Source organism: Mytilus galloprovincialis, chromosome 9 (genome assembly GCF_965363235.1).
Source record: "Mytilus galloprovincialis chromosome 9, xbMytGall1.hap1.1, whole genome shotgun sequence".
In the NCBI taxonomy this organism is placed as follows: domain Eukaryota; kingdom Metazoa; phylum Mollusca; class Bivalvia; order Mytilida; family Mytilidae; genus Mytilus; species Mytilus galloprovincialis.
In genome coordinates this window covers 58,135,648-58,155,578 of record NC_134846.1, presented here as the reverse complement: position 1 = coordinate 58,155,578, position 19,931 = coordinate 58,135,648, and the positions used below count along the sequence as shown (strand labels likewise).

General features: G+C 32.3%; 2 long non-coding RNA genes across 2 annotated transcripts; one reads left to right on the top strand and one right to left on the bottom strand.

Moving 5' to 3' along the window:
* Positions 1-219: 219 nt before the first annotated feature.
* On the bottom strand, positions 220-2,179 carry LOC143045415 (uncharacterized). Its single transcript, XR_012968948.1, has 2 exons — positions 1,985-2,179; positions 220-609 (listed from the first exon to the last, which is right to left on the bottom strand). It is a non-coding gene; the product is annotated as an uncharacterized LOC143045415 (long non-coding RNA).
* Positions 2,180-9,579: 7,400 nt separating this feature from the next.
* On the top strand, positions 9,580-14,799 carry LOC143045414 (uncharacterized). Its single transcript, XR_012968947.1, has 3 exons — positions 9,580-10,334; positions 13,120-13,207; positions 14,081-14,799. It is a non-coding gene; the product is annotated as an uncharacterized LOC143045414 (long non-coding RNA).
* Positions 14,800-19,931: the final 5,132 nt, after the last annotated feature.

Here is a 19,931-nt window from a genome sequence, read left to right as displayed (position 1 = left end):
AATATCCCATGGGACAAATTAAAATCCTATGGGATTCTAATTGTAAATATATAGATATAAATAAACAGTAATGTGTATGTTACAATGTTTTCTATTTGGTAGTAAATTATTATAAGATGAATCTTTTTAATTGAATATCTTTTTTTCTTGGGAAATGTTAATTTAGCATATTGTTCTTTAACTGTTCAAAACTAAACTTTTAAACAACAAAGCAGATAATGTAAGTATCAATATATGTTTATTCATGAATTATAGAATACTTTCTTGAAACACAATTATTTGCCATTTGAAATCAATAAAAACTCTATTGTTAGGCTTAACATACTAGTAGCTATTTAAGTAAATCTATTTTTTTCACAATATCCCTCAACACAAAACATTAATAGTTTCTTATCATCCAGCATTGTTTGATGGTATAGTCCACTTTTTGGACATTCAGCACAGAACTTTAAAATTATTGTGGTTTCAATATTTTTTTGAATTTAAAAGAACTTCAAATCATTGACTGAGTGATGAAAATAATAACTGATCCAACTTTTGTCTTTGAATTTATTCTGGTCTTGTTTCTATGTTTTCTCCATTTATTCTAGGTGGTGAATTTCAATCCTTCTGAAAAAGAACCAATAAAATCTAAAGTAATGGATTATACAAAATTGTTTTCATACATGTAGCAATAATATGATTTTCAATAAAAATAGCTATGCGATATGGATTTTACTGATTGTTAAAGGTTGTCCAGTGTCATCAGTTGCTAACGGCCTACATCCTTTGGTCTCTGATGGAGAGTTGTCAAATTAGCAATATACCACATCTTCCTATTCTAATACCATATAACAATCAATTAATTTATTCTTCTTTATAACATTTGGGTATTTTCCCAAGTTATATACATAATATATATATATACTGTAAATTCGGAATTAATGCGAGTTTTTTTTTTATTGCGAAAAATGCAACGGAGTTGTAAACGCAATAATTTAAACTTGCATTATGAAATATTTTATATGGATTAAACAGGATTTTTCTCAAAATCGTAAAATTTAAAATCGCATTTAAGTCTTAAAATGACAGAATCGCAATAATAAATGCACGCAATAATTTATGAATTTACAGTATCAAGATCAATGTTAAAACTTTAGACAACTATAATAACATTCCATTATTCACAAGAATTTGCAATATATTATACAAAATGCAGACAACAGAAACAATATTTCTTTAAGCTTTTGAAGTTCAGACAGATTTCAATTTGTGTTTTATTTCAATGAAAAAATACCTTGAACATATTGGAAATTATAACATTGATACAAAAAAAAATATGTATGTTTTATCCTTATTTTTTGTGTTGTTGGCTTGCTGTCTCATTTTAATATACATTTAAACATACATCAATAATCTTCTTCTTTATTAAAAGTAAAAATGGGATATTTTTGATTTTGATATCCCAAAACATTATAGTTCTATCAAACACCAATGTGTTTGATATTAATTTTAAGACATGTATAAATGTTCCAGACCATATCAGTATTCGGATGTTACTTTTATGGTCCAGAACTTACAGTCCCACCATATGTGTACAGTCAGACCATTTAAGTATATTTGTACTGTCTGGTACCAGCTCGACCAAACCTGTGTTTTTATTTTAACTGCAATTAAACTTTTTGTATTAATCTATTTAAGATTTCAGTTATGTTGATCTGTACTGTACATTTGTTTGTAATAAACTTGACCAACTTCTTAAAATTGGGCAAGCGTACAGTCCAAATACTTGTTTGTTCTGGAACATAAACATGATTAACAAGCATTTGGCAGGATGTCATGCTAAAATCCCATTAATATTAGTACTAAATTTTGAGTATATACATGTAAATCCACAAGTTACTTACTGAAATTCATGGTGAACACTCACCAAAAACTTACAATTTAGAGGAAAGACTGGAAAGATGAATGCACTAACACTATCAAAACAGAGCATAAAACTTACCGAAAAACAAGATGTTTTACATTTATCCAGGAGCAGGATAATTGAAAAGTTGTTTTTTTCTTTCTCTGCTGTCCATCATATAACCTTTGATTTCATTCATGCAAAATATGAAAATCTGCAAAGGTAAGACCTAGAACCTCAACTTATCCACATTTTGAATTTTGAACTGCATACTTGTCCTTTTCATCTTGTTGACAACCTAAACATAAAAAAATGATAAAAACATAATTCTAGATTGACTTTGTGTTTTTATTTTTGTTGGTACATGTACAAACAATTTTCCCAACTTTAAAACGAAAACATCATCACCAAAGAGGAGGTCATACTAACCTCCGAAATATTTAAACAAACCGAAATTATTACTTGATTCAGATCTTGTCGTAAATTAATGGCATAGATACTCTTATTTTTGAAAACTTGATGTCTATTGCATACTTATATTCTTTTGTACGAGAGTATGCATATTAAGATGGACTCCATGGACTTTAATGTTAGCATGATTAATTTTACAGTCACTGACAGTTTTTCAGCTCTATGTGTACATTTTGAGAGAATCTTGCAATACTGTATATTCTGATATTCAGAACTTATTATGAGGTTTTTATTAATACAACTGAAAGCTGTATCTCGTTTTCATTTCTGATACATATTTATGAGCTGAAGACCAGTGCCGAATTTTTCTCACTGCATTGAAGACCCATAGGTGACCTTCGGCCGTTGTCTGCTCTTTGATTGGGTTGTTGTCTCTTTGTCAAATTCCCAGTTTCCACTTCCCATTTTATATCATGTATGCTGATTTTTCTTAAATTACAATATTCAATCATGCAATTTTGTCCATTATTGAAAATACGATAAGCAAAAATAAATGCACAAAAAATTTAACATTGTTATATATGTAAAAGACTTTTTTTTAAATTCAAAACAGTTGCCTAAACTGTTAATTTCCTTTTTTGATTTCATATTTTTAAAGCCTTTATAGCTAGCTAGATGGTATGCCGGGGCGGATCCAGCCATTTTAAAAAAGGGGGTTCCCAACCCAAGACAAAGGGGGTGATCCTATATTCATTTGATTTGTTTTATTGTCTCATACAAGAATATATATGGTTTGACGGTGGGGATCAGGGATCCTGAAATTTTTTCACCTAACCACTGGATGACAGGGGATCTCAACCATTTAAAAGTTTCTCAAACATGTGGGAGTAGGGGTGAACCCCATGGACTCTCCCTATATTTCCTTTTATTTGTTTTATTGTTCTATACAAGAATATATAAATATGGTTTAGGTGTGGGGATCTTGACCGTTTACAAGTTTTCAAACTAGAGGGGGTGGGACTTCACTTTTATTTTATTTCATTATTAATTTTATTGTCCCCGACAAGAATATATATGGTTTAGGGGTGGGGATCTGGATAATTCACAAGATAATAGCACATTCTCAAATTGAACAGAGTGGTGAAACCCCCAAAGACCTCCTTTTAATTTCATTTGATTTGTTTTATCGTCCCATTCAAGAATATATATGGTTTAGGGATGGGGATCTGGACCGTTTACAAGATAATAGCATATTCTCAAATTGAAAGGGGTGGGGATTACCTCCCATGGACTCACCCTCCCTTCTTTCTTCCCCCCCCCCCCCGATATACCTTTTAATAAGCCCCAATGCACAGATAGTTCACAGTAGTTTCCCTTGATTTACACTAAAGAATATACACTATACAGGTGTAATTTAAAAAAAAAAAAGATAATACAACTGAAGACCACCCTGACCACAGTGGTGGATCCAGAATTTTTCATAAGTGGGGCCCACCGACTGCCTAAGAGGGGCCTGCTCCTGCCATGACTCAGTGATTCCATATATAATCAACCAATTCTTTTCCCAAACAGGGGGCCCTGAACTCCTGATCCCCCCTTTTTTTTCCTCATTTCAATCACCCTGATATAAATTTAGTTTTATCACTTACAATAGGAATGGTTTGAATTCCCCAATAATTCTTGTATACCATTAATATCAACATATTTCATTTTTGATAAATGAAAGGCAAAAGTTTTCTATGGGTAGAAATGGATAGTGGGAAGCTTTCAGATTCACACCATGCCGGTGGCTGTGTTCAAAGTGCTGGGTTTTTATTACCCTCGTTGTTTGAGGACTAACTATTTAGGCCAGTGGTGGATAATAGTGTGCGTGCATTAATCTTCTATACCTTCTTAATCAATATATTCAAATACTGACGGCAAGTGTGTGTTGTAATGATGTATCAATGTCTTTTTGAAAATCACCGTGCTATTTACATGTGGGATCGAGAATGCAGGGGAAGGAAACTTGTCAATTATGTTTATTTCTAAGATCTCTCTAAGCCAAAATAAAATGAGCCGCCGTAAAATTAACCTTGGGTAATAACAGTGCATGTAAGGCTCGTCTCGGAGGGTGTCTTTTTTCTGTCTTCTTTTTTTAGTTATATTTTTAATAACTTACACTTTTTTCCATTATTCTCTTTCTTTCACTATTCTTTATTCCTTTTTTTCTTTGTCCTTTGTTCTCTATTCTGTTAATTCACATCCATACCCTCTTATGTGTATGTGGACTTACTGTAGTTTATTTTTTAGTTCTGGCAGAGATATTAGATACAATATATATGTCTCTGGTTCTGGTATTATACGATAAGTCAATTTCTTTTTCATGCAGTGTCATGAAATATAATGGTTTTATGCATATCAGCCAAGATTGTGCGCAACATTTTAATAAACAATTCAACACTATATACACGTTTAATGTGAATTTTATTAAAATCGATGAAGAACATGAATTTGGCAGCTAGTGCCCCTTAAACAGGTAAAGTTCAATTAACAAATTCTGATCTACTGGCATTCAACACCAAATTACTTACTTGCTGTATATTGATAAATGTGATTGTATATTGCCAATACCTCAACATCGAGAATACGTCATGTGAGGTGTTGGTCGCTACGTTTGATACGGGGTCAAAGGTTGCGGCTTCGAGACAGAGAAAAACATCCAGGTAAAAAGTGTAGAATTTTGTTTTTGAAAATTTGAGTTGTAAATTTTCCTAAAAAGTACTTAATTCCGTTCATCTAGTTGTAAATTTTCCTAAAAAAAGTACTTATTTCCGTTCATCTATTATGGGTATAAACTAAACTGAACAAGAAAAGTATTAGTAAACAGACAGAAAGTCCGACGTTGAATTAATTATTTTACAATTAATTGTTTAAATATATGAGAGAATGTTTTAGGCGAATTTTTATATGAGAGAATGTTTTAGGCGAATTTTTATATGAGAGAATGTTTTAGGCGAATTTTCTTTAATTACAGATAAATGTATTTTAGGTTCAGGAAATGATTTATTCTTCGGGTACGTCTAAACAACCGCTCAGGACCTCCTGAGTGCACTCAGGACATACAAAGTGCACTCAGGACCCATTACCGTAATCATATCTGCACACATGATGGATGTTTATATTCGTTATACGCTTCTTATTTTAGAGTTAAATTTTGGTAGAAGTTGAAATCGCAGGGGCGGATCCAGCCATTTTAAAAGGGGGGGGGGCTAACCCAGGGCAAAAAAAGGGGGGGTTCAACTACATGTCCCCCATTCAAATGCATTAATCGGCCAAAAAAAGGTGGGGTTCCAACCCCCCGGAACCCCCTCCCCCCTCTGGATCCGCGCCTGAATCGAACTTAGATAGATATGTTAATTCTTATAAAATAATGAGGGCACGTGTCACTGATTACACAACTACTGAGCCATGAATTATCCAATCAACAAAATTGATTGGATTATCTTTATTGTTTTTTAGGAATTGTATTGTTTAGTTCAGTTTTACCTTTAACATGAATTTGCATATAGAAAAAATAAAATATATATCTCATTCGATGTGCTTTTTCAGTTTATTTTTCATGATGACGGGTAAATTAATTTGTTGTGTTTTGCAGTTCACGAATAAAGAAAATTATTTTATAGTTTTTTTTTCTGTAACAAGTTCGATTTTTGTTTTTCAGTGTGATTCTTTTCTCTCTCTCTATCTAAATCAAGTTTTTAAACAAACACAATGTTGACTGAATATCAAATTTTATTACATTTGTATATCTTTATTCTCAACAAACCATTATACAAGAGAAGACAATTATGTACAATATTCAGTTTAACCTTAACGGAAATCTGTGCACGAAGACTTAGTCGTGGTTTGAACGGATTTCGTGTTAATAAACTGTCTTCGAAATAGTCTTTCTTTGTTAATGTTTGTGTCATTTTGGTCTTTTGTGGATAGTTGTCTCATTAGCAATCATACCACATCTTCTTTTTTATAATTTCTCGCTACTACAATCTAACTTACATATTTTTTAGAAATAATTATACCCAAAATATCATAATTTTTAAAAAACGGAGACGAAAACGGAGACAAGTTCATTTTCAGAATTTATTTTCGCATTGAAATTCGTTTCAGGCTTGTGAAACTGGACAAAACGACTTTAATTAGAGAAAAAAAACTTAATAAAAACGGATTTCTTAAAATATTCGTATAACTCAAAAATAAAATTCCTGGACAAGTTCGATAAAAATGAGAAATAACATCTAACTACATGTATATGAGTTTGATTGTTTGAAAAGTACGGCTTTTACCGTTTAGAACGGATTCCATATACAAAACTTTAATAAATATAAATTCTTTTAAAGTATGAACATTTATTTCCCTTTTCAAACTCGTGCAAAGAATTAATTACTGGTCCAGGACATGATAATAAAATTAAGAATAAAACTTTAACTCTAAAATAAGAAGCGTATAAAGAATATATGCATCCATCCTGTGTGCGATGACTATAAAGGGTCCTGAGTGCACTTCGTATGTCATGAGTGCAATCAGGAGGTCCTTCAAGCGGTGTTTAGACGTACCGTTATTCTTCTGGAAGCTTCAATTTTTTTTTTATCAATAACTTTTACACAAGGAGACATTTTTGTTTTTTGACAGCATGAACCCCAGTTAATGAGCAAACACAAATTAAGAACGAAAACCGTTTACAATTAAATTTTATAGAAGGAAAAAAAGGGGGGGGAGGTAATAAGCAAATTTTATTTACGCTCACATACTTCTAAACAGATTTGCATATGTAAGCTCTCTATAGATAATGTTAAATTATTTCAGGAGTTTTGAAAAAAAGAATATATACAGTTTAATTTCGACTAATAGTTATCAAAGGTACCAGGATTATAATTTAGTACGCCAGACGCGCGTTTCGTCTACATAAAACTCATCAGTGACGCTCATATCAAAATATTTATAAAGCCAAACAAGTTCAAAGTTGAAGAGCATTGAGGATCCAAAATTTCAAAAAGTTGTGCAAAATAGTGATTCTTTTTATAGATTTGGTACCTCAGTTTCGACTCAACATTTCATTTTGAATTGTTAGATGGCAAACTCTTTAGGCGAATATTGTATCTGTTCTTTAATTAATTATGGTGATATTGGCGATAATATTCATTATAACAAGGCCTTGTACAAATCCTTGATTATAGAATGTTTGGCAATTGAAAAAGACGAAAGTAGACAAGCCCTAATTATGCAGGGTTTCACAAGTTGATCTCCAAGCGGCCCACATTTAACATATAATAAGATCTATATTTCTCAACGTTTTCAAAATGAAATAACTTGAATTGAAAATTTCCCAACTGTGAAAATTTGTTATTTCTAAACGTCTTTAATTATTATTTCGGAAAAAAAAAATATTTAGCATATTCATATATTTTCATAATTTTTTCCGAGTTTTGCAAAGTTTACTTCTATGTGTTTTTAACCATCACCAGCGACTTATTCTCTGCCATCACCAATTAGTCCTAATTATTAAAGATCAATTGACCAAATTCAAATGATGATTGGTATATCGTATTGAATATGATCATCGGTCATCCGTGACGTATCCCAAATAACGACGCATGCCGATAGATAGATCATAGTTTATTAATTAGCGTCTCGCAATTTAAATTTCATCAAGGGGACTTAATTAAACCAGTTACTATACAAATCTTGAAAAAACGATGTACATGTACTTTTTAATATTTTTTAAAACAAATTACGAAAACGTTTAGTGTAAAAATCACCGAATATAAATGTTTCTTTCTTGCAGGTTTTGGCATTTGTAAATAACATTAACGTTTTGGAATTCTAATGCAAAAGACAGTCGATTCAAACTGAAATAACTTCTTTAAAGATGGTTTGATTTTTTCAGAGACACACATATATATATGTCTCAATACATGTATTATATGTCTCTGATTTTATCAAAACAAAAATAACAAAATTATAAAATATGTTAGTTATCGAATGTATACCCTGAACTCTTACTATTATATATATATGTCCTAAGTTACTTAATGTCCTGTGTGCAACCAGGAGATCCTGAACGGTTTTTAAACGTACCATTATTTTATATGCATATATTCAAAGCTGTTCTTAATTATATGCATACTAGGTATCAGTGGCGGATCCAGGGGGAGGGTTTCGGGGGTTGGAACCTCCCCTTTTTTTGAACGATCAATGCATTTGAATGGGGACTTATGGTTGGAACCACCCCTCCCCCTTTTGTCCTGGGTTGAGACCCCCTCCTTTTCAAATGGCTGGCTCCGCCGCAGAGGTATATTTATATATATATGTGTGTACCAGCCCCCCTCCTAAATCTTTGGAAACAAATGGTAGATTATATAGGGAATCACGGAAGCATGACTGGACGTGAACACTCTAAGGCAGTCAATGAGTCCCCACTTATGAAAATTTCTGGATCAACCATTGCTTAGTTCTAGTTATCTTAGGTCCTAGTGTGAAATAATGCCAATAGGTCTTTTAAAACACATCTTTATTCATACATGTATATATACGTTTTCTCACGGATTTGTTCATGCAATATTGGAATTATGTTTACTCAATGCGCAATTACTGAAGTTTATATTTGCTACTTTTCTTCTTAATTTCATATAAATTTTTTTTTGATTTTTTTTCTTCGAAAAATTAGTGGTGTTGAAATAGGGAATGGACACAGATACCTTATCACATTTAACCAAAGAAATGTTGTATAATGTCATCAATCTGTATTACACGTAGACAGGATGTTCTCTAGAAAACTATACGTTATACACACCCGAGAATACACGCACTGTCGAAATGGAAAATTACTGTATGTTATAGTTACCTGTAATCAGCTTTGCAACACCATGTCATGACAGTTCAAAAAGATTTTCTTCAAATCAAAATGGAATATTCATTTTTTCTGTAAAATTTAAAACTTTAAAAAGTAGACTTTGACAAAATTATGAAATAGAAAGAATTGAACAATTTAAAATCGTATTTTAACAAAGATTTAGATATAATTTTACAACGATCCTTAAAAAATAACCAAACAAACGTTGAATCAAACGATATGAACCTACGCAGTTTTATATTAAAATACTGACACACACCAGTTTGCCATCTCAGTATGCAAGGCAAGGGTGCTTGGTGAGGTGCTGGAACTTGATGTACATGTATCGTTAATAGGTTAATACAGTTCTGTTAGGATTGACTGCCTTTTTACAGAGACTCAAGTTCTATTCTTACTGTTATCAGTTAGTATAGACGGTTCCTGGCTTAGAATGATTCTCTGCTCAGCAAATGGTGCGTAATTAGCATTTGAATCAAATTTCTTGTAGAAGTAAAAAACACAAATTAATGTATTTGACAACTTTATTCAGGAGCACAGTCTATATTATCCGGCGTAAATAACTTCGAGATTTATGTGGAAGTTTACTCTGCTGCTCGATCTATGCTAATCGATGTTCCAGTATATTTCATATTTATATTTATTCGTGAGGCCTCGTAATCGTTTATATTCACTAAAAGCACAGTCGCCTAAATATTTTATATGGCGAAAAAATTGCGAAAATTGGGGGAAATAATATATTTTTAGTAGCATTATTATTTTAAAATCTTAAGAGGTTGCTTGCAGATTTAACTCTAAAATGAGAAGTGTATGACGATCTATAACGAATATATGCATCCATCATGTGTGCAGATACGACGGCGACTATATAGGGTCTGCCATGAGTGCACTTTGTATGTCCTGCATGTGTGCACCAGGAGGTCCTCCTGAGCGGTGTTTAGACGTACCTGGAAAATCTTATCTGATTCAGGATCAATTCATCGGTTACACTCCCCTGTCACCACTGATTCTTTTTTGCTGACATTCTGAAAAAGTATTGTGTAGTCCCTGTGTAAGTGTTGACTCTCAACTTGCACAGTCATGTGATTTTTTAACACTCCCCGGACTTCTGCAAAAAACAATTATTCAGTTCACTGATTTAGATGGAAGGTAAACGAACAGAAAGTCACAGGACATTCCGACAAAAAGTCACAGGACAAAAAGTCAAACACATGTCAAACTCAGGCATAAAGTTACAAAGTTGATAGGACAAAAAGTCACAAACAATTTGTTGACAATTGATTGAATATAAATGAAAAAAGATTTTGAAATATCTTCTTTTTATTACATATATTCATTTTTAATTTTAGGAAATTGTTCATAATATAAAAAAGAAGATGTGGTATGATTGCCAATGAGACAACTGTCCACAAGAGACCAAAATGACACAGACATTAACAACCATAGGTCACCAAACAGCCTTCAACAATGAGCAAAGCCCGAGGTAAAGCCCATACCGCATAGTCAGCTGTAAAAGGCAATCATACTATATCTTTTTTTTTTATATTTACATGTTAAAAAATGCGTGCAAATGTAATCAAAAGCTGCACACAAACGTAATGATTTTTGTGTGCAAATGTAATGGTAATGTGCGCAAACCTAATGCACTGATTTATTTGTTTTTAATAAATTTTAATTTAAAAGTTGCTACATCATGTTCATGTATAAAACTTCAAGAAAAATACAAAAAGAGTGTTTTCTTGTTCAAAGAAAAAAAATCTCAAAACTAAATTGTGACTTTTTGTCCTGTGACAGTGTGTGACTTTTTGACTGTGACTTTCTGTCCTGCATTCAGATTGAATAGGGGAGTTTGGTTGACCCCGCCTCCCTCTATCATTTTCATGCATGGTTCATTGGTCAATGAAACACTGCATTGTTTTGTCAGTTTATCATATGTTTAAAGTTACAGGTAGATTATATTTGGTAGATATGAAACAATTGTAAGGTGTGCATGTCTGAATGGCAGATTCATATATAAACCATGACCGCATTTTATTGTTCTTTGGTCAATGATAAGTTTTCTTGGTTTTGTCATTTTATCAGGCCACATTTAAAAGAATGTCTGTTTCCCCTCCCCCGGGTCTACCCTTTGTAAACAGACCAGGAAGGCAGGTTTTTTTTAGCTCACCTGACCTGAAAGGTCAAGTGAGCTTTTCTCATCACTTGGCGTTCGTCGTATGTCGTCCTGCGTCCGTCGTCCGTAAACTTTTACAAAAATCTTCTCCTCTGAAACTACTTGGCCAAATTCTACCAAACTTGGCCACAATCATCCTTGGGGTATCTAGTTTAAAAAATGTGTGGCGTGACCTGTCAAACCAACCAAGATGGCCGCCATGGCTAAAAATAGAACATAGGGGTAAAATGCAGTTTTTGGCTTATAACTCAAAAACCAAAGCATTTAGAGCAAATCTGACATGGGGTAAAATTGTTGATCAGGTCAAGATCTATCTGCCCTGAAATTTTCAGACGAATCGGACAACCTGTTGATGGGTTGCTGCCTGTGAAATGGTTATTTTAAGGAAATTTTGCAGTTTTTGGTTATTATCTTGAATACTATTATAGATAGAGATAAACTGTAATAGCAATAATGTTCAGCAAAGTAAGACCTACAAATAAGTCAACATGACCAAAATTGTCAGTCGACCCCTTAAGGAGTTATTGCCCTTTATAGTCAATTTTTAACAACTTTTCATCATTTTTTGTAACTTTTTTAAAAATCTTCTTCTCTGAAACTACTTTGCCAAATTTAACCAAACTTGGCCACAATTATCATTTGTAGTTTAAAAAATGTGTCCGCCAAACAAAATGGCCGACATGGCTAAAATTAGAACATAGTGGTAAAATGCAGGTTTTGCTTTATATCTTTGAAACTAAGACATTTAGGGCAAATCTTTCAAGATTTAAATGTCCATCAGAATAAGATATATCCCCTCACAAATTTTCAGTTGAATTGGACAACCTGTTGTTGGGTTGCTGCCCTAAAATTGGTGATTTTAAGGTAATTTTGCAGTTTTTGGTTATTATCTTGAATACTATTATAGATAGAGATAAACTGTAGACAGCAATAATGTTCAGCAAAGTAAGATCTACAAATAAGTCAGCATGATCAAAATTGTTATGGCCTTAAGGAGTTATTGCCCTTTATAGTCAATATTGAACAACTTTTCGTCATTTTTGTAACTTGTATAAAAATCATTTCTAAAACTACTTGGCCAAATTTAACCAAACTTGGCCACAATCATAATACTAGGGTATCTATTTAAAAAAAAGTGTCTAATGACCCCGCCTACAAAGAAAGATGGCCGACATCAGTAAACACATTAACAGGTGAGCGACACAGGCTCTTGAGAGCCTCTAGTTTTTTTTAACTGGATGTGATTGTCATAGCATGGTCACATGAATGGTTTGACTTGTCCAGTCCAGGCCACTTATCAGTTGTTTGTGCTCAATTTGAGTGTATTTATTTAGATTATCAATCCTTCTGCTTTCAAGCACTTTCCAAAAATGGAAACAAATTATTTTCAGGAAAAAAATAATTTCGATTTTTTTGTGGAAAATAATTTTTTGACCCGGGCGCTTATTTTTGACCCGTGTGGGGGGAGGGGAAACAAACATATTTTTAATTTTGGCCTTAGATTTTTTAAGCATAGGTCTACTTGTTGTATGGAATGACTACAAGGTATCAAATAAAAAAAGATGTCTGCCTGCCAAGGTTAATTTTACTGTGACCTCATATTCATAGAATAATGATAATATTCATGATATTGAACAGCAAGAATGATGAGTAAGTTGATGATATATACAAATAAGACAAAATTTTCAGTTGCCTACTAATTATGTAATACATGTAGTAGTTATTGTTGTCATTAAATGATGTTTACCCTTTTATGTGTAGGGCAAGAACATGAAAGATAAAGGGGAAACTATAAACAGAAGACATTATCAACAAAATAAGATTTACAGAGGTCAACAAAGCCTAAATGGTAAGTCCACTGTTATAAAAAATTTTGTCCTTGAATAATAATTAAATATTTATTAAAATAAGATGTGGTATGATTAAAGAGAAAACTATCCATCAGAGTTCAATTTAGTGGATGTAAGCATTGTCATTACTTATTAGAGGCCATTGATGACCTGTAAGTAATGAGAAAACCCATACCCTATACATGTTATAGTAATCTATAAAAGTCAACACTAACCAAATTTGAAACAGAGCATCAATTCAAACGTCAAATATACCAGACTAATTTATAAAAACAAAAAATTATGAAAAATAAAAATGACGGGTATGAACCAACATCAACCACTGAACTATGTACAAGCTCCTGATATTAGACAGGTATAATATGGCTGGGTTGATATAAAAATAAGAAACACTTAGCAGTCTGATTTCCAATGAGACATTTCTCCAATAGAGATCAAATGACATTTAAGGAGGCTCTAGGGTATAACAATTTCAGAAAAATGTTTTAATATTTTTTTTTCATAACTCAATTTATTTATATCTTTATCATATGGTACACCAAATCATTCAAAACAATCAATTCGGTTTGGCCCCAGATGACTTTTAAAATGCATATATCATTGAAAAAGCTCCAAATTATCTCCCTTTGGTGCAAAAATGCCATTTTTTGGCATTAAAAATGTAATATCTTATTTAACTCAACGGTGGCCTATATTTTTTATTATAATTTAAATAAGCTGTACTTTAACTAAACTACTATGAAATTTAAGCGATTTCTGTAATTTAGTACTTGAATATTTAAATGAAAGTTTATCATATTAATCATAAACATGATAAAATAGCCATTTTATTGATCTCTTCACTGATAATTTTTGAGTTTGTGTATTTGTAGGTCAGAAATCTGGATTTTCATGGTCATCATTCACAGATCAATACTGAACGGAAAACTTAAAGCTGATATTTTTCGCCATAGTGCGACTTTTTTATTAATTTGAAATGGAACATGTTTTTTCCTACATTTATTTGAAAGAGGAAATTTCAACATGATGACTATAAACAAAAAGGAGTCATATCATCACGATCATTGATGCACAAGAACTTGATCATATAAATACAACAATGTAATTATCAATTGAAAGATGGAACGAATGAACAAGATATTAGAATGTTGTTGTCCAAATAAACTTGCTTTGTCTTCTCATTTGAATCTCTCGATTCAATAAAGATGTACAGAGGAAGATCTTTGAAGAACAGATTGAAAAAATGTTTTGTCTAAGAATTGCAGGAATATTCTAGTGAATGAAATTATTTATTGACTTCACTCTTATATAGTGGACTGAATAATTGTACATAGCAAGTTGTGAATAAAGAAAGCAAAAACTTTAACAAAAAGTGTTTATATTATAAATTTGCAAATATAAGCATACTATTATGTACACCACAAAGTTATATATTATAATTCAAATCGTTTGCCTATACAAGTATTGCAATGAACCTATAACAAAGAAAATCTTACCTCATGAAAAGAGTGAACTATTCAGTCAGAATATGAAATATTTTTTCAGTTCTATTTTTCATAATAGAATAAACAAGACAAAGATTTCAAAACAATATTTTTTCATTTATTTAGAAATTGACTGTAAAATATTATTATTATACATTCCAAAATAAGAATAATCTTTATTGTCATATAAACAAATAAAAAACATGTATGTGACAAAATTTAAAAAAAATTATATATATGTATATATAAAAAATATAAAAAAACTCGTATACATTTAAAACATTTTACTACCAAACAGCATTCATTGTAACATACACATAACTTTATATTTATATATATTTATAATTTTAATCCCATAGGATTTTATTTTGTCCCATGGGATATTAAAAATCCCATGGGATAATTATAGTCCCATGGGATTTTTTTTGTCCCATGGGACAACAAATATCCCATGGGACTACAATAATCCCATGGGACCAAAAAAAATCCCATGGGATTTAACCAAAATCCCATGGGATAATGGTAAATCCCATGGGATTTTGCCCTGTCCCATGGGATATTGAAAATCCCATGTTTTTATAATTCAAATTGCAAAATAAATATGAAAGTAACAGTATAAAACCAATGAAATTATTGAATCCCATGTAATTCCGCACATTTTGGTTATATACATGATATTGTAGCTCTTGTTTGAGGCGGCGGCGGATTTGCAAATGAGTGGTTTGCAAATTAAAAGTGTCCAGTGTTTATGTTACATGCACTTGTAGTTCGAGATATTGCGTCGTTTGATTTTTTTGCACCTTACTATTTATCAAATCCCTCTGTTGTCTTAACATTATGCTCCTGTACCAAGTCTGCCCAAACATTATTACATATACCACCTTTAACATTCACAAAGCTGCGTAATTCATTCAAAGGTGATGATATGTTATGAGCCAAATTGGGCATAACTCTACAAATGCCCCCCTCTTTTGCTGTATCTTCCATTTCAAAAAGTTGTAAACCACATGAGCATAAATGATTACTATAATTAAATTACTCATCTGTAGAATTGAAAATATTCTCAGATGGAATATACTCTTAACATTTTTCTAAAATTTCCTGTTGAACCCTGACCTTAGTAATTTGATTTTCTACAATTGAAAATGCCTGTACCAAGTCAGGAATATCGTTTTTTTTCTATGTGTTTTGTTATTTGATTTTGCCATGTGATTATGGACTTTCTGATTGGATTTTCCTCTAAGTTCAGTATTTTTGTGATTTTACTTTTTATTGGCGGATGAAATATTATCTGCAATGTTTAGATTGGAAGGATATTAGAAAATGACAAAAACTATTAAACAATGAGCCCCATAAGCACAAGTTTGATAAATCAGCATGTTCTTGGAAATTTGACTTGACTTTTCAAGTTACATCTGTTCTCCTCAGTAAAGTATTGAAAATAGGTTAACGTGCCTTCGTCTCTTTATGTCCTTGCGTTGTATAATTGCTTGTTTAACTTCTGAAAACCAATGTAGATAATTGATTATAATGGAGATTAAAAATATTCATAACAGATATATTTGGTTTTGCGATGCAATCAGACATTTTTTAATAAAAAATCTTTTACACAAGTACTATGTGCCATACTTATCATTGAGCTAACATTTGATTTTATTGGTGGGAAAGGGTGCTTGGATAAAATTTTAGAAAAACAGGCATACTGAATCGTTTAATAATATCATTTATTTCCGGGCCTTTTCTAACCTACTACACGGTACAAACATACCTCATTATTAAAAATTTTAAAATGTACTTTCAAGATATTCTGCATAGTCTCATTAAATTACCTCTAGATAATCCTTAATTCGTCTTTAGATGTTGCCTGCAACCAAAGATCCTAACTTCTTTTCTTAAAGAAGGCTTCATCGGATCTTCATAATGTGGATTTCCTGAAGCCTCATAAAATTATAACCTTTAAAGTTGTATAGTTGAGCCGAGTTCTTAGTGAATTTTAATGGGTTTTGTGATTTTACGTTCGACCGCTCACACAGTTGAACACTTTATAGAAATTAACATATTTCACAGTGAATTAATTGTAGACTTTTGACATGTCTTTGAGGCCAAGACTATATGACCTGAGTTTAACGGATCTGTCGGCAATATGGTTAAATCGCGGCTGGTGCCTTTATCTTCTGTTTCCTTTTTAACCATGTTTTTTTTTAAATAAATACGTCCTTAACATAATTTGGGATTTTATTTGCAAATTCAGTAGATCTCATTAAGAATGGAGACGTTCTTCGAAAGGTGTTTTTTTTTTATATATAACAAAGAGCAGAAGTTCATGTCTTTGCAGTTTTTATATCTGTGATAATTACCAAATTTATCAATTAATTGTATGGCTATTTTTATTTCATATATATGAAAGCGTCAAACAAAAGAATTATATTCTAAAAAATGACTGGGGTCAGAAACAGTCGCTACACGTCTTCCTTATGTCGGTTTGGCTGTGCGGGATGTACAAGTACGCAGTAACGTCTAGTCAGAATGGAGACGTTTGATACGATGCCTCGTGTAGAAAGAGTGCCACGCTTTGTGCACGTTTAGGACCCGTGTAACATCTTTTGAGAGGTTTGTAGGTGGTCAGTTGCAAGGCGACATTTCTGTCCCTGTGCTTAAAAATGTAATCAACACATTAAATAATTCCTAATATCCCTCATTTTGCAGTAGCAGATTAGAACTAACCTGACCCTCATCCCGAACGGTTCTATTAATGGACCTACATATCTTATGTATTTTTGATTTGTTCTCGTCTTGAGCATGCTTAAATTAGTTACCAACACTCAATCAATTATAATGTTAAGACTACCATCGTCTAAACAACACCCTAGTGCTTCAACTTTGATGGTAATGGGTTTTTTACACACAATTAAGTCGTGCACATAACTAGTACTTGATAGTGCCTTACTCAGCCCAACATCTTATTTATTTTATAAATCATATTTCGTTTTGTATAAATGATATCGGAGATCATTTGCAACTATTATCGTATATCAATTTCATCAGCAAAAAAAAATCATTGTAATACTTATCGTATATCTTTTCAAAGAGAAACAAATTATATCTGTTTCAATAAAAAAAAAAGAGAGTTATACTTAAACTCTTTTCAGGATCATAATCCCCAATACATTCGGGGAAAGCACTGGAGTAAAGGAAATTTTTTATCGTTTTTCTGAGAAAGAATCTAATTGTTCTGAATTAAATTACGCTTACATGTAGAAATGGGACTTGATGCAACTGTCATAGAAGTGAGAGTTTTAGCTACCTATAAAACCAGGTTCAATTCACCATTTTCTACGCAAGAAATGCCCCTACTAAGTCAGGAATATGACAGTTGTAGTTCATTCGTTTGAACTTTTGATTTTGCCATTTGATTTGAAATTCTAGCTATCATATTAAAGTCTGGTAATTCCACTCGAAATCATTTTTATGCCCCACCTACGATAGTAGAGGGCATTATGTTTTCTGGTCTGTGCCTCCGTTCGTCTGTTCGTTTCTCCGTTCGTTCGTCCTGCTTCAGGTTAAAGTTTTTGGTCGAGGTAGTTTTTGATGAAGTTGAAGTCCAATCAATTTGAAACTTAGTACACATGTTCCCTATGATATGATCTTTCTAATTTTAATGCCAAATTAAAGTATTGACCCCAATTTCACGGTCCAGTGAACATGTAAAATGATAGTGCGAGTGGGGCATCCGTGTACTATGGACACATTCTTATTTTCAAGAATTTAGGCTTCTATGGCAGCAGTATAGGAATCAAGATAATCAGACATTTTGGAATCTTCATAAAAAGCAGACGATTTTTTTATAGAAAGGAAGATAACTATCAAATCATTTATACCGTCTTTTAATTGTTAATTGCATGTTTGTCTCTAATAAATAAGAAAGGTTTTGCAAAAACAAACCTTATTTGTTATGGAGTTCAAATAAACTTCAGCAAACTCCTCTGCTGTCCTGTCCTTCAATTGGTCATCCCTAATTTCTTTGGCCAGTTTTAGGACTCCCTTTTTCTTCCTTTGAAGTTCTTCTCCCCACGTATGTCTCGCCTTATTGAAATGTGATTGTATTCGCATCAACTTTTCATTATTGTTGAAGGCCACACGAAAACCTATTGTTGCCTACATCCACGTCATTTGGATTCTGAATGCCATATTTCACAATTTTGTATTAACACTTAAGTAGAACACGTGAGTGTTATGCAGTAAACTGTTTATAGTTTGTGTAGACAATAGACAACGATATTTCTTATATGATATGTTGTCCATGTGAAACAATACTGTACAAAATAGATTAAATATATAAAAAAAAACTCTACACTTGCCTCTTTTAAACTATTGTGAAAACAGGAAATATTCCGTTGGACCTTTTACTATCTTTCTTCTTTTGGTTGAATCAACCCCGTATCTACCACGCTTCCGCTTTGCCCTTCTGTTACCAATCCAGAACTGGAGGTAAAATACTTAAATTATAAAGTTAGAAGAAAAAGATTAATGCCTTCCTGTGTGGAGGACGCTTTCATCAGATCAGAAATTTAGCAATAAATGAACATTTAAACATTTTCGTTATTGCTGAACATTTAAACATTTTCGTTATTGCTGAACATTTAAAAACGTACAGGACATTGGTGATATGATTGATTTATTGATTGATGGTAACACCACTTTCAGAAATATTGGCTATTCTTGGCGGTGCCAAATGTTGAGCAGGATCTGTATACCCTTCCGGGGCATCTGAGATCACCCCCACCCCCGGTTTGTTGTTGTTTTCTTTTCTTTGGGGGGTGTACTTTGGCTGGTCTGTTTCTTTGTTAACCATGGCATTGAAAGTTAATTTCGACTTTTTATTTTGAATGTTCTTTTGGTATTTTTCGCTTCACTTGTTATATCACATTTATTCGACAAGGAATGTAGCATGATAGTAAACTCGTGCTTCCAACTTTGGGAAAAAGCTAATTAACTAGAATACCGCAATCCTCTCTCCGTTAATTGATATTTCATTGACTATAACATGAACTTCTGTAGCATGGTCTTTACTGGTTGAAGTAAGGCCTTTCTGCCATGCATCGTCAGGCTTTTCTAACTGCATTTTTGAGAAGTCTAGTCTGATTCTAGTAGATCCCTGGATGAACAAAAGTTTAAACTATATTTTTAAAAAAAAATGCAAGTAAAGTTTCATATGTATCTGATATAGACATTTGAGGAA